This window comes from Erinaceus europaeus, chromosome 7 (genome assembly GCF_950295315.1).
Source record: "Erinaceus europaeus chromosome 7, mEriEur2.1, whole genome shotgun sequence".
Taxonomy (NCBI): Eukaryota; Metazoa; Chordata; class Mammalia; order Eulipotyphla; family Erinaceidae; genus Erinaceus; species Erinaceus europaeus.
This window is the reverse complement of record NC_080168.1, coordinates 63,239,314-63,251,639: the sequence shown is the minus strand read 5'-3', so window position 1 is coordinate 63,251,639 and position 12,326 is coordinate 63,239,314. Positions and strand designations below refer to the sequence as shown.

The window sequence follows — 12,326 nt, the reverse complement described above, 5'->3', positions numbered from 1 at the left end:
TGTCATCTCCGATAGTTTGTCCTCATATGTTTTTATCATTCTTTAAAATAACACTATTTTCATTTATTTATTTTGCATAGAGATAGAGAGAAGCTGAGGGGGTGGGGGAGATAGAGAAGGAGGGATAAAGAGACACCTGCAGACCTGTTTCACTGCTCCTGAAGCAGGTGGGAGCAGGGGACTTGAACCTGGGTGATGATGCACTGTAACGTGTTTGCTCAACCAGGTGCACCACTGCCTAACCCCTATTTTCTATCATTCTTACAGACATATTAGTAAGAAAGAGAGTACTGCTCTAGCATTTGTGGTGTCAGGGATGGGACTGGGGTCCTCAGCACCCTAGCTCAGCGCTCTCCTGCTGCATGTCCCCACGTCTCCTGGGATGTATGTTCTCATGTTTAAAAACTAGATGGCCCTGGTCTTGGCCCCATTCTCTCCTGCATCTGTGCTCCCTTCCAACCTTGTCCCTTCTCCCCCCAGTAGACCTCTGCACTGTCTCCAGCCCAGCCAAGACCCAGCTGCCTGGTTCCCTTGCCCCTTCTTCTTCTAGCGTTTGCCCTTCTTCCGTAGCCAGTCAACAGCGTCAGGTTGAGCCTGATGTAAAGTTTCGAGACCTCCTTTGAATCTGGAGAGGTGGCAGTCGTTGACTATGTGGGTCATAGTCTGTCTGTAGCCGCAGGGGCAGTTCAGGTTGTCTCTGGCTCCCCAGCAATGGAACATAGCGGCGCACCGGCCATGGCCTGTTCCATAGCGATTGAGGAGGGCCCAATCATAACGTGCTAGGTCAAAGCCGGGTTGACGCTCGCAGGGGTCTGTGATGAGGTGTTTGTTCTTTACCTCAGCTGACTGCCAACTCTGTTTCCAAGAGACTTGAACAGAGAAGTTCAGTGTAGGCATAGGGGACCAGATTGGGTGAAGAGACGTCAAGCGTTGGACAGGGTAGGCGAAGATATCCGCGTATATTGGCAGGTCCGGTCGAGCGTAGACGTGGGAAATGAACTTAGATGATGCCGCATCCCGACGAATATCTGGCGGGGCGATGTTGCTAAGAACCGGCAGCCATGGAACCGGGGTGGAACGGATGGTTCCAGAAATTATCCTCACGGAGGAATATAATTTGGAATCGACCAAGTGGACATGGGGGCTACGGAACCATACTGGGGCACAGTATTCTGCAGTGGAATAGCATAATGCCAGAGATGATGATCGTAGTGTGGAAGCGCTCGCGCCCCATAAGGAGCTGGCCAGTCTTGCAATGATGTTATTCCTCGCGCCCACCTTTGCTGCAGTTTTTATGAGATGTTTGTGAAATGACAGAGTGCGATCGAGAGTAACGCCAAGATAGACTGGCTGGGCTTCATGCCGGATTCTCGTATTGCCAAGCTGCACATTAAGCTCACGCGAGGCCGAGGCATGGTATAGATGGAAAACAGATGATACCGTTTTTTGCAGTGCTAGGGATTAGTCGCCATTTTTTACAGTAATCAGATATCAGAGACATGTCTTTTGTGAGTGTTTCCTCGAGGATGTCGAACTTGGATGCCTGAGTTGCACAGCAGATGTCATCGGCGTAGATGAACTTCCTTGAAGAAGTTTCTGGGAGGTCATTGATGTAAATATTAAATAGCATAGGAGCCAGAACAGAGCCCTGGGGGAGGCCACTTGAGACAAGTCTCCATCTGCTAGACTTGTCACCCAAATGCACCCGGAATCTTCTGTTTTGGAGAAGAAACGATATAGTGTTGGCCACCCATGGAGGCAGGCATCTTGAGATCTTGACTAGGAGACCACGGTGCCAGACCTTGTCATAGGCTGCTGTGAGATCAACAAAGACAGCACCCGTCTTTAAATTCTTCTGGAATCCATTTTCAATGTAAGTTGAGAGGGCCAGGGCTTGTTCGCAGGTAGATCTTCCTGAGAGGAAACCAGCTTGGGCGGGTGATAGGAATTTCTCTGTAAGATGAGAAATACGTGACAGAAGCAGCCTCTCAAGGAGTTTGTAACACACGGAGAGGAGAGAAATTGGTCTATAGCTGGCGGCCAGTGTTGGGTCTTTCTTTGGTTTCAAAACCGCTATAATCTTCGCACAACGCCAAACTTTGGGCATAGACTCAGATTCCAAGATGTGGGACAGGAATGAAGTGAGCCACTTCTTTGCCGCGGGACCCAGGTTAAGAATGAGTTCTGGGGTGATGTTATCATAGCCAGCAGCTGTTCCCGGTTTAACCCTCTTCAAAGCGTCTTCCAGTTCAGACAGTGTAAAGGGAGAGAGTTTTGGAGATGGACAAGATAACCGGAAGTGGCATGACCACTCATGGGAAATTTCTCTTTTCCAGACTGGGTCGATCTTAGCATGTCCAACTTGAGTTAGGTGACTGGCCACTGAGTTTGGAGATATGGGAGGATGGGAGACGGGAGGGGGTTGGCTACCGGCACCCAGTCTGTGAAGAAGCTTCCAGGCCTTCCTACTTGAGTGGGTGAAGTTCAGACATTCCGTGAGTTGTTGCCAGCGGGCTTGGCGTGCTGCATCCAGGGAGGCAATGAGATGGTCAGCCACATCTGGGTCGCCCGACTCATCATACTGCTTTAGGGATGCATTGGATAGACCTTCCCGTGGTGCATCTCGTGAGTACCCATTCATTGGGGAAACTGACGATCCTTCCTAGCCGACTGAATCCACATGGATCCCAGTCACTTTCAAAGCCAGCAACAAGCAGCTCCTGACAGCTTTCAAGCTGTTGGTTCTGCTCTTCGAGTTCTCCAACTTAATGTTGAGGGGCTGTCCTTTGCCAAACGCGTTCTTGCCCCTTCATGCCCTCTAAGCCCACCCTTCACCCGGTCTCCCACCCTCGGGGAACAACACTTCCACCCTCCAGCTCCTCACAGACAAACAAAACAAAGCAAACCCCTAGAAGACTGAATGAGCAGGGCAAAAGCAACTTTCAAGAACTTGGAGCAGTGAGCTCCTGCCATATCATCAGGACTCCCCACACAGGTTGGAAGGTTAGAATCGCCCAGTTTAGGGCCAGGTGGGGGCACAGCTGGTTCAGTGCTCACATTACAGTGTGCAAGGACCCAGGTTCAAGCTCCTGCTTCCCACCTGCAGGGGGAAAGCTTCATGAGTGGTAGAGCAGGGCGGCAGGTGTCTTTTTCCATCTCCATCTCCTTCTCCCCTCTCAATTCCTCTCTTCTCTATTTAATAACAAACAAAAATATTTAAAAAACAACAGCAAAAGAGTGGCCCAGTTTGGCACTTCCCCTTTTCTGGTGCGCCGCATCCAGTCACCCACCGGCTGATGGGGCTGACTCTGGCCACTGCCCAGCCCACGCCACCTCTAGCCTGGATTCTTGCAGCAGCATCCTTCTGGGCTCCCCACTTTGCCTCTGCCCCAGTACCCTCAGTCTCAGTGCCCCGGCCAGGGTGACCCCCTTCAGCACAAGACAGGTCACCCCGCCCCGCCCCAAGGCTCTTCACCCCTCAGGCTCTCCTCCTAGACCTCATTCCCACACACCAGAATGCCCCATGCCTACAGTCCTCTGGATTTCTGTCCTCTCTCAAACCTCAAACTCTTCACTTTGTGTTTGCTTCCAGGGCAATGCTGGCCTCCCAAAACTAGCTGGGACGTGAGCGCTCCCTCCAGCCCCTCTAGCCTTGATCCTGGACCTCTCTAAGGTCTTGCAAATTTGATCAAAGATCTTGGGTGCATTTGCACTCACAGTAGGTATTCTGTCTTCCTGGTGCAGTGACTGGAGGAAGTCTGGACATCCCTCCATTACGGTGTGCAAGGATCCAGGTTCAAGCCGAGCTATGGGGACAACCTAAGTGCCCAGTGGAGAGAGGGGAGGATGGCCAACTTGGGGTCTATGCATGATAGGGCACAGCTCAGCCATGGAAAGACTAGATCTTTGCCATTTGCAACAAATGTGGAGGAATGTGGAGGAGTGTTGTGAGAAGGGGAATGACTCAGAAAGGGGAAGGCAACCAACCGGGGGCAGAGGACTCATGTGTGGAATACAGATACCCAAAACACAGACAGAGGCAAAATCAAACCAAAACCGCACCCCTCTCCCCCTCAGATTCCGTATGTTCGGCTGAGTTTACGGTGGGGCAGGGATGGGGGGGGCAACGGTGGGGGGACAGTGGACTCTGCTGGGAGGGGAGGGATACTTAGTGGTGGGTGTGGTGTAGTGACACACATTGAAGAGATAGATGTGAGTCTGTCCTAAGATGTCACAGTGTTGTCAGCCCACCTGCCCTCCATCTGGGAAAGACAGCTCACAGGACCCTGCTTCCTAGTTATGCCTCAGTTCCCTCAGGTCACGACTAACACATGCAATGGGAGAGCCCTGGCACGTTGCAAGGCACAGAGCAAAGTGCTCAAGAAATGCTGAGTCCCCCTCACCCCCACCCCTCCTTTTGCTCTGATTTGTCAGAGGTGGGGCCAGAATGGGTTTTGAAGATGATTTAACGGCTGTCTCTTGTTTTTGAGTCTGCTTTCAGCCAATGCTGCCACACTCTAAGGGAAGGTAGCATGAAAGGCACCAGGCAGGCCGGCTGGCAGGTAGCCGGAAGCGTGGCTTTATTTTTCATCACCATGAGCTGCTGGAGAGCAAGCAAGCAAGCAGTGAGACACCTCATTAGCTTCTGTGCAGCTTCTGCACACTAAACCTCTCACATAGGAAACTGAGCCACCAAACTTCCCTGGGCACTCGTAAGTTATCTGCCACACACGAGGGGTGTCTCTCTGTAGGGGAGAAAACTGAAAAAAGAGAGGAGAAAAAAATTCCGGGGGGGGTGTGTTGTAATAGAGGGTAAGAAAATAAAAGCCAGAACCAAATAGCAGTTGCCTTTGTAGCAGACAGACGTGGCCTGATGGGATCATGCATGTCTAGATTTGGATGGCACAGAGCATAGGGAGGAACCAAGTGCTTTTGGAAGCTGCAATGCATTTGTGATATACCTGTGGCTAGTGATCCAGGCACTTGTGTTTATTTTTCTCTCTTTCTTTCTTTCTTTCTTTCTTTCTTTCTTTCTTTCTTTCTTTCTTACTTTCTCTCTCTCTCTTCCTTCCTTCCTTCCTCCCTTCCTTCCTTCCTTCCTTCCTTCCTTCCTTCCTTCCTTCCTTTTTCCCTCCAGGTTTATCACTGGGGCTGGCTACTGGCACTATGAATCCATTGCTCCTAGAGGCCATTTTTTCCCATTTTATTGGATAGGACAGAGATAAATTGAGAGAGGAGGGAAACATAGGGAGAGAGACACCTAGGTTCAGGTGGTAGTGCACATATTACAGTGTGCAAGGACCCAGGTTTAAGCTTCCAGTCCCCACCTGCAGGGGGAAAGCTTCACGAGTGGTGAAGCAGAGTTATAGGTCTCTCTTTCTCTCTCTCCCCCACTTCCCTCTCAATTTCTGGCTGTCTCTATCCACTAAATAAATATAATTTTTAAAAATTGGAGAAAAAAAAGAGAGATACTTGCAGACCTGCTTGTGAAGCGTCCCCCCTGTAGGTGGGGAGCTGGGGGATTGAAGCCCAGTCCTTGAGTGGATCCTTGTGCTTAGTACTATGTGCATTTAATCAGGTGTGCCACTGACTGGCCCCCAGCGCTTGTGTTTCTGTTCTTGGCTAAGCTGTTTCACCTAGTGTTAATGATGTGCTTTGCATTCTAGAATTTTAAAGTTAAAAATCACCCCATTTTCTTTGCATTGGTGGACCAAGTTCTGAGAGGGTGACTAGTTCAGTCCTGACGAACTATGAATATAGTTTCCATGTAATAAGTTTACTGCATTAAACAACATCATGCACAAGCTCCTAGCTCCCTGTCTCACTGAATCTGCCATGCTCTCAACTGTCACGTCCTCTTTCTATTTTTCTACCAGTGATGAAAGTGGGCCCTTTAAAGCTAATCATTTGCTCAAATTCTCACAAAGAAGGGATGGGGGTTAGAATTTAAGCTTCTGATTTCTGAGCTAGTCCTTTTCCAACCCATGATTATTAACCTGACATATATATATATATATATATATATATATATATATATACCCTTAATTTATTTGTACTGATAGAAAAGTGCTCAAGTATTTACCATAAAGTCCCAGGTTGGCTTCCACATCACAGCTCAGCCTGGTCATGAGCACTAGAGGAAAAGATTCTTGCTGTTTTTAAGATTACAAGGAGCTGGGGAGATTTTGAAGTATTATAAAATAAAATTTTTATCAGGAGAGATATTAACAAACCTATACATGACAATTGCTGTCCAATATGAAGAAAACTAAAGTGTGAGAAATTGATGACATGAAAGAAAAGTTATAAATGTTTGAACTAGACACTAGGAATTCACCACCAAATAGCCAAAAAGCCTAAAAGATATGACACTGGATTTTCAAGTACGGACAGTAACACACTATTTGGCACCACTATGAAAAAAAAGTCTTATTCTCAGTAGTGTGTCCCAGAAACCCACCTCCCCAGAGCCCTACCCCACTAGGCAAAGATATAAACAGGCTGAGGATATGGATCTACCTGCAACACCCTGTCCAGTTGAGGAGCAATTACAAAAGCCAGACCTGTCACCTTCTGCATCCCCCAAACGAATTTTGATCCATATCCCCAGAGGGGAAGAAATGTTAGGGGAAGATGACCAGAGGCCTCTGAACCCCAATTCCATTAGGACCTGGAGAGAGAAGAGGAAAAAAGGAAGGATATTTGGAAGTAGCAATAGGTGTAGGTGTGACTTAGGAAGGAAGAAAAGTCAGGACCATGACAAATATATGTAAATATAGATAGTTACAGGGAAGAAAGAGACAGCCTGGGAGTATGGATCAAACTGTCAATGCCCATGTTCAGTGGGGAAGCAGTTACAGAAGCCAAAATAATAATCAACAACAACAACAAAAACTAGTATAGTCACAGGCCCTTTGGAATAGAACTAAAATAGGCCTGCTAGCTATCTACAAAACTGAGACCCCCCCCCCCAACTCTTCATCTGCACTATTCTTTAGGTTCATGATTATTCAACAACTTGTTTGGCTTTATATGTTAACTCTCTTTTCAGCCACCAGGTTCCAGATGCTAACATGATGCCAACTAGACTTCCCTGGACAGATAACCCCACCAATGTGTCCTGGAGCCACAATTCCCCAGACCCCTGCCCCACTAAGGAAAGAGAGAGATAGACTGGGAGTATGGATCAACCTGTCAACGCCCATGTTCAGCGGGGAAGCAGTTACAGAAGCCAGACCTTCCACCTTCTGCATACCATAAAGACCCTGGGTCCATACTTCCAGAGGGATAAAGAATAGGAAAGCTATCAGGGGAGGGATGAGATGTGGAGTTCTGGTTGTGGAAATTGTTTGTTTGTTTTTTTTCTAATATTTAAAAAAATATTTAATTTTTTTTTGCCCTTGTTGTAGTTATTATTATTGTTGTTATTGATGCCGTCATTGTTAGATAGGACAGAGAGAAATGGAGAGAGGAGGGGAAAAAAGAGATGGGGAGAGAAAGATAGATACCTGCAGACCTGCTTTACTGCCTGTGAAGTGACTCCCCTACAGGTGGGGACCCAGGGGCTTGAACTGGGATCCTTATGCCGGTCCTTATGCTTTGCACCACATGCACTTAACTTGCTGTGATATACCACCCAACTCCCTGGTGGTGGGAATTGTGTGGAGTTGTACCCCTCTTATCCTATGGTTTTGTCAATGTTTCCTTTTTATGAATAAAAAAAAAAGAATAGAAAAGCTATCAGGGGAGGGGATGGGATACAGAGGTGGTGGGAATTATACTCCTCTTATCCTATGGTCGTGTCAGTGTTTCCATTTTATAAATAAGTAAATAAATAAAACAATAAAAAAGTAAATGATAGTCAACCCATATCTGTGACCTTAGAACTGCTGCAGTTTCCAATGGAGGGAATGGGAACACTGGTGGTAGGAACAGTGCTGAATTATACCCCTGTTATTACACAGTTTTGTATATCAATATTAATTCACTAGTAAAGAATTTCAAAAAATAGTTCTATGTATGTCAATGCCATCTGTTTGTTTTCAACTTTAGTATAAACCTATTTAAGTCAGACATGTACATAATAATAACAGTAATAGAAATAGAATTAGAATTACTTACTCCTGACTGGCAGTTATGGCAATGGTGGAATGCTGGTGATGGAAAGGATGGTGGTGGTGATGCTGATGGTGCCAATGGTGATGGTGGTGATGATGTCGGTGACAGTGGTGACTCAGGTGGTGATGACAGCAATGGAGATGATGATGTCGTCATGCTGGTGATGTTGACAGGGCTGATGAAAATGGTGCTCGTGGTGTAATGATGATAAGGTCCATGATGACAGCAGTGGTGGTGGTAATGGTGGTAAGGGGGAGGTGCTAATCACTCTCCTTAGCCCTTTAACATGCTGGCTTTTTTCTCACAATGACACTGTGAAGAGGCACTGCGTTTTCTATCATATCATCACAGATGAAGGGATGGAGCTACAGAGAGAATACTTGACTTCCTCAAATTTGACTGTAATGTTAAATACCTTGCCAGGCTCAAATGCAGCCATGCTGCTATAGACACTGTTCTCATAAACAAAACACCACTACTGTCAGAGGATGCTATTTACAGAGGACATAATTGCTATTCATCTCCAACAGGTGACAGATGATGGACAGTTGAGAGAAAGCAGGATTCAGGAAACAGGGGAGGTGGCCACAGTGAGAGTGGCTGTCATCATCCTGCTTGGCTAGCATGCTGCATTCACTACTGCAATGGAATGACCAGAGCCCATGGCTTACAGTTATGGCCATGTAGTATCCTGTGGCCTTGGGGGTTAGAAGTCTTGGCACAGATCCACTGGGTTCTATGCTCAGAGTCTCCCAGGGCTGAAGTCAGGAAGTGCTCAATCTCTGACCTAGTTTAGCCTTGGATCTTCTTCCCAGCTTGTGAGTGGCAAGAAACTACAGTTCCTTCTAGCTATAGGGTTGGTGCCTCACCCTGCAGGCAGCTCATAGCAGGACTTTTTCTTTCATCCAGGTCAGAAGCAGAACAACTCCCTAGTTTACACTTGTTTTTGTTTGTTTGTTTGTTTGCCTCCAGGGTTATCCCTGAGGCTTGGTGCCTGCACCCCACAAACCCACTGCTCCTGGAGGCCATCTTTATTCCATTGTTGTTGTTGCTGGATAGGACAGAGAGAAATTGAGAGAGGAGGGGAACAAGAAGACAGACACTTGCAGACCTGCTTCACTGCTTGTGAAGTGACCCTCCTGCAGGTGGGGAGATGGGGGCTCGAACCAAGATCCTTGTACCAGTCCTTGAGCTTCGCATTATGTGCGCTTAACCCACTGCTCTGCCGCCCAGCCCCCTACACTTGCTTTTAAATTCCTCAGCTGGTTAGTCCAGGCAGGTCCACACAGCAAAAACCAAACTCACTTGACAAGTAGCCCAAGTGAGGGCACGATAAGCTTCTTTAGGGAGTGTTCAAGATGAGAGGGAACTGTCATTTCAGAGGTCATCTTAGAATTCTACCTACTACCATTAGGAATCTGGACATATCAGCTCACATTCAGATTTAAGAAGCAGGACTTATGTAACCTGATAGAACAGAGCCAGAACTTTGACCGTAATATTTAAAAACAGGGATGAGATGGATACTGATCAAGACACATGGCTGTAAGCATGATGGGAAAAAAGGCAAATGTGTCAAGCAAATCTTGGGAGGAAGAAGGGGAGAAACTGTAGGACTGTATATAAAAGAAGAGGAAGAAGAAGAAGAAGGAGGAGAAGGAGAAGAAGAAGAAGGAGAAGAAAAAGGAGAAGGAGAAGAAGGAGGAGGAGGAGGAAGAAGGAGGAGGAGGAGGAAGAAGAAGAAGAAGAAGAAGAATGATGGTATTGATGCCATGCAAGAACCTCCTGGCTGGGGGTCAGTCAGGGACGTATTTCTAAAGCTTCTCAGGTGAGTTTTAACATGTAGTTAGGTTGAAAAGGATGGAAGCACAGCATCTTTTATCACGGAGGATGAGCCATCTATTACACTTCTGTTGAAGGTGATGAGACTACAGAGGCCTAACTGTGCTATGCAGGGTCGTGAGCGTCATCAGAAGCAGTGACAACAGACAGGGTTAAAGTGGCAGCTTCTCAAGCATGGGGCTGAGGAAGACCTCAGCCTATACCCTTTGTATCACTCATTAGGGGAGGTTTTAATTTTTTTTCCATATGCAAGTACTATCTGACTTATAAAAATGACACAGGACTTAGAGGACAACCAATGCTACCTCCCTGCTTAGTCTACAATCTGCCTGCCTTTGGGGAAGTCACACACACAGAAGCATGAAGTCAGCTTTGTGCTTGACTGCTCTGATGGGGAATGCAGATTTTCCACAGCTGCCTCTAGGCATTGCTGCTCTCTCCAAACTACCTGCCACTCCCTGTGAGATATCAGTTTCCCCTGGTGCCTCCAGTGGCATGGGGGGCTCAAACCCAGGTCCTCATACACGGTGAGGGATGCTAGCTTCTGGCCTTTCCTCTTCTGTGTCTAACCTCCCCTTGTCTCTCCTCCAAGGAGACAGTGATGGCACACAGGACCCACCTGGACCCACCTGACTCACATCTCATCACTTCCACAAAGTCTTTCTTTGACCCAAAAGGGTAACATTTACAAGAGCCAAAGAGTTTTACATGGATACCATTTGGAGACCAGTGCTCAGTTTCTTGTGCTTCTTATTCTTACATTTTTAATCACAGAGCCAACTTCCAACATCGATTCACACTAAGAAAATATCTCAGGTAAAAGTGAAAATTTTAAATTGATTTTATTCAGAGATCTTGGAATCAGTCACATTTTCCAGACTTAAGTTTCTACTTAATTATATTAGCTTTCCTACTTTATGGACGTTTTCTTTACTGCCTTCTTTAATATCTGGTCTTTTTATTCTTTGAAGATATTTTGTCCATCATTCTAGCTTGGCAGAGGAGCAGTGTGATGAACTGAATGAAAGTAGCAATGAGTAATTCAGTTTTCACTTAATCAACAGCAGCCACACTGCTCAGGCCCATCACAGCTTTCTTCAGACACTCCGTCTTTGAGAAAGGTATTTGATTGACGTCTGCACATATTTGCTTAAACTACACGCAGCTCTGTGGCTAAGCACCACTGGCTGCTGGTGTCTGGAAGAACACCTCGAACCACAAGGAGTCTAACACTCCATCCTTTGATGGGAATTCTGTAATCTTTCTCATACTAGACACGGTCAGAGAGTTAATCTTCAAAGCCAGCTGTACCAGATTTTTCCTAAAGGGGAAAAGGACAGGGGAGAGGGAGAGAACGGGTAGGAGGAAGGGCAGAAAGTCACATGTGAATGGGATGTCTGAAGGTATTTCACAAAGTCAGTACCCACAGCATGTGCTTGTCCAAGCCGCTGTGCTAGGAGGGCCTCCCAGGTACCAGCTTCTGGACTGCTATGGTTAAGAAGAGGGCAAGATGGATGGCTCATGGCTGGGTCTCAGAGGGTCCTGGTTCTCTATGCAAACAAAGATGAACCATGCCACTTGAAAATTACTGGTTCCTTTTTTTATTCTTTTGCCTCCAGGGTTATCACTGGGGCTCAATGCAAGCACTATGAATGCTCCTGGAGGCCATTTCCCTCATTTTTTATTGGATAGGACAGACAGAAATTGAGAGAGGAGGGGAGATAGAGAGGGAGAGAGAAAGACAGACATCTGCAGACTTGCTTTGCTGCTGTGAAACAACCCCCTGCAGGTGGGGAGCAGGGACTCCAGGATCCTTGTGCTTCATACATGAGCTTAACTGGGTGCACTACTGCCCGGTCCCCACTGGTTCTTACTTTCTTACACCACATCAGGCTTTCTCTCTCTCTTTTTAAATTACATTTTAATATTTATTTATTCCCTTTTGTTGCTTTTGTTGTTTTATTGTTGTAGTTATTATTGTTGTTGTTGTTAGTGTTATTGGATAGGACAGAGAGAAATGGAGAGAGGAGGGGAAGACAGAGAAGGGGAGAGAAAGACACCTGCAGACCTGCTTCACCGCCTGTGAAGCGACTCCCCTGCAGGTGGGGAGCCAGGGGCTCGAACCAGGATTCTTACTCTGGTCCTTGCGCTTTGTACCCCCTGCGCTTAACCCGCTGCACTACCGCCCGACTCCCCAGGCTTTCTCTTAAATGGATACAGGACTCTTGGTGACTTGGTGAGAAAGGTTTTTCTTCTCTCTTGTATCTTCAGTCTAGTCATGACAGCCTCCCCCCACCCCTCTTTTTCTGCAGTACTGGGGCCTTATACATGCACACTCTCACTGCTACCACACCAACTTTTTCATT

The 12,326-nt window shown here is 46.9% G+C and overlaps 1 long non-coding RNA gene across 1 annotated transcript in view; it reads right to left on the bottom strand.

Annotated features, from left to right (window-relative positions):
• The window catches only part of LOC132539426 (uncharacterized), an 80,792-nt gene extending 71,621 nt beyond the window's left edge, over positions 1-9,171 (bottom strand). Inside the window, exon 1 of the long non-coding RNA XR_009550709.1 lies at positions 8,122-9,171. This is a non-coding gene — a long non-coding RNA (uncharacterized LOC132539426). The remainder of the gene's footprint in view (positions 1-8,121) is intronic.
• Between the last annotated feature and the right edge of the window lie 3,155 nt (positions 9,172-12,326).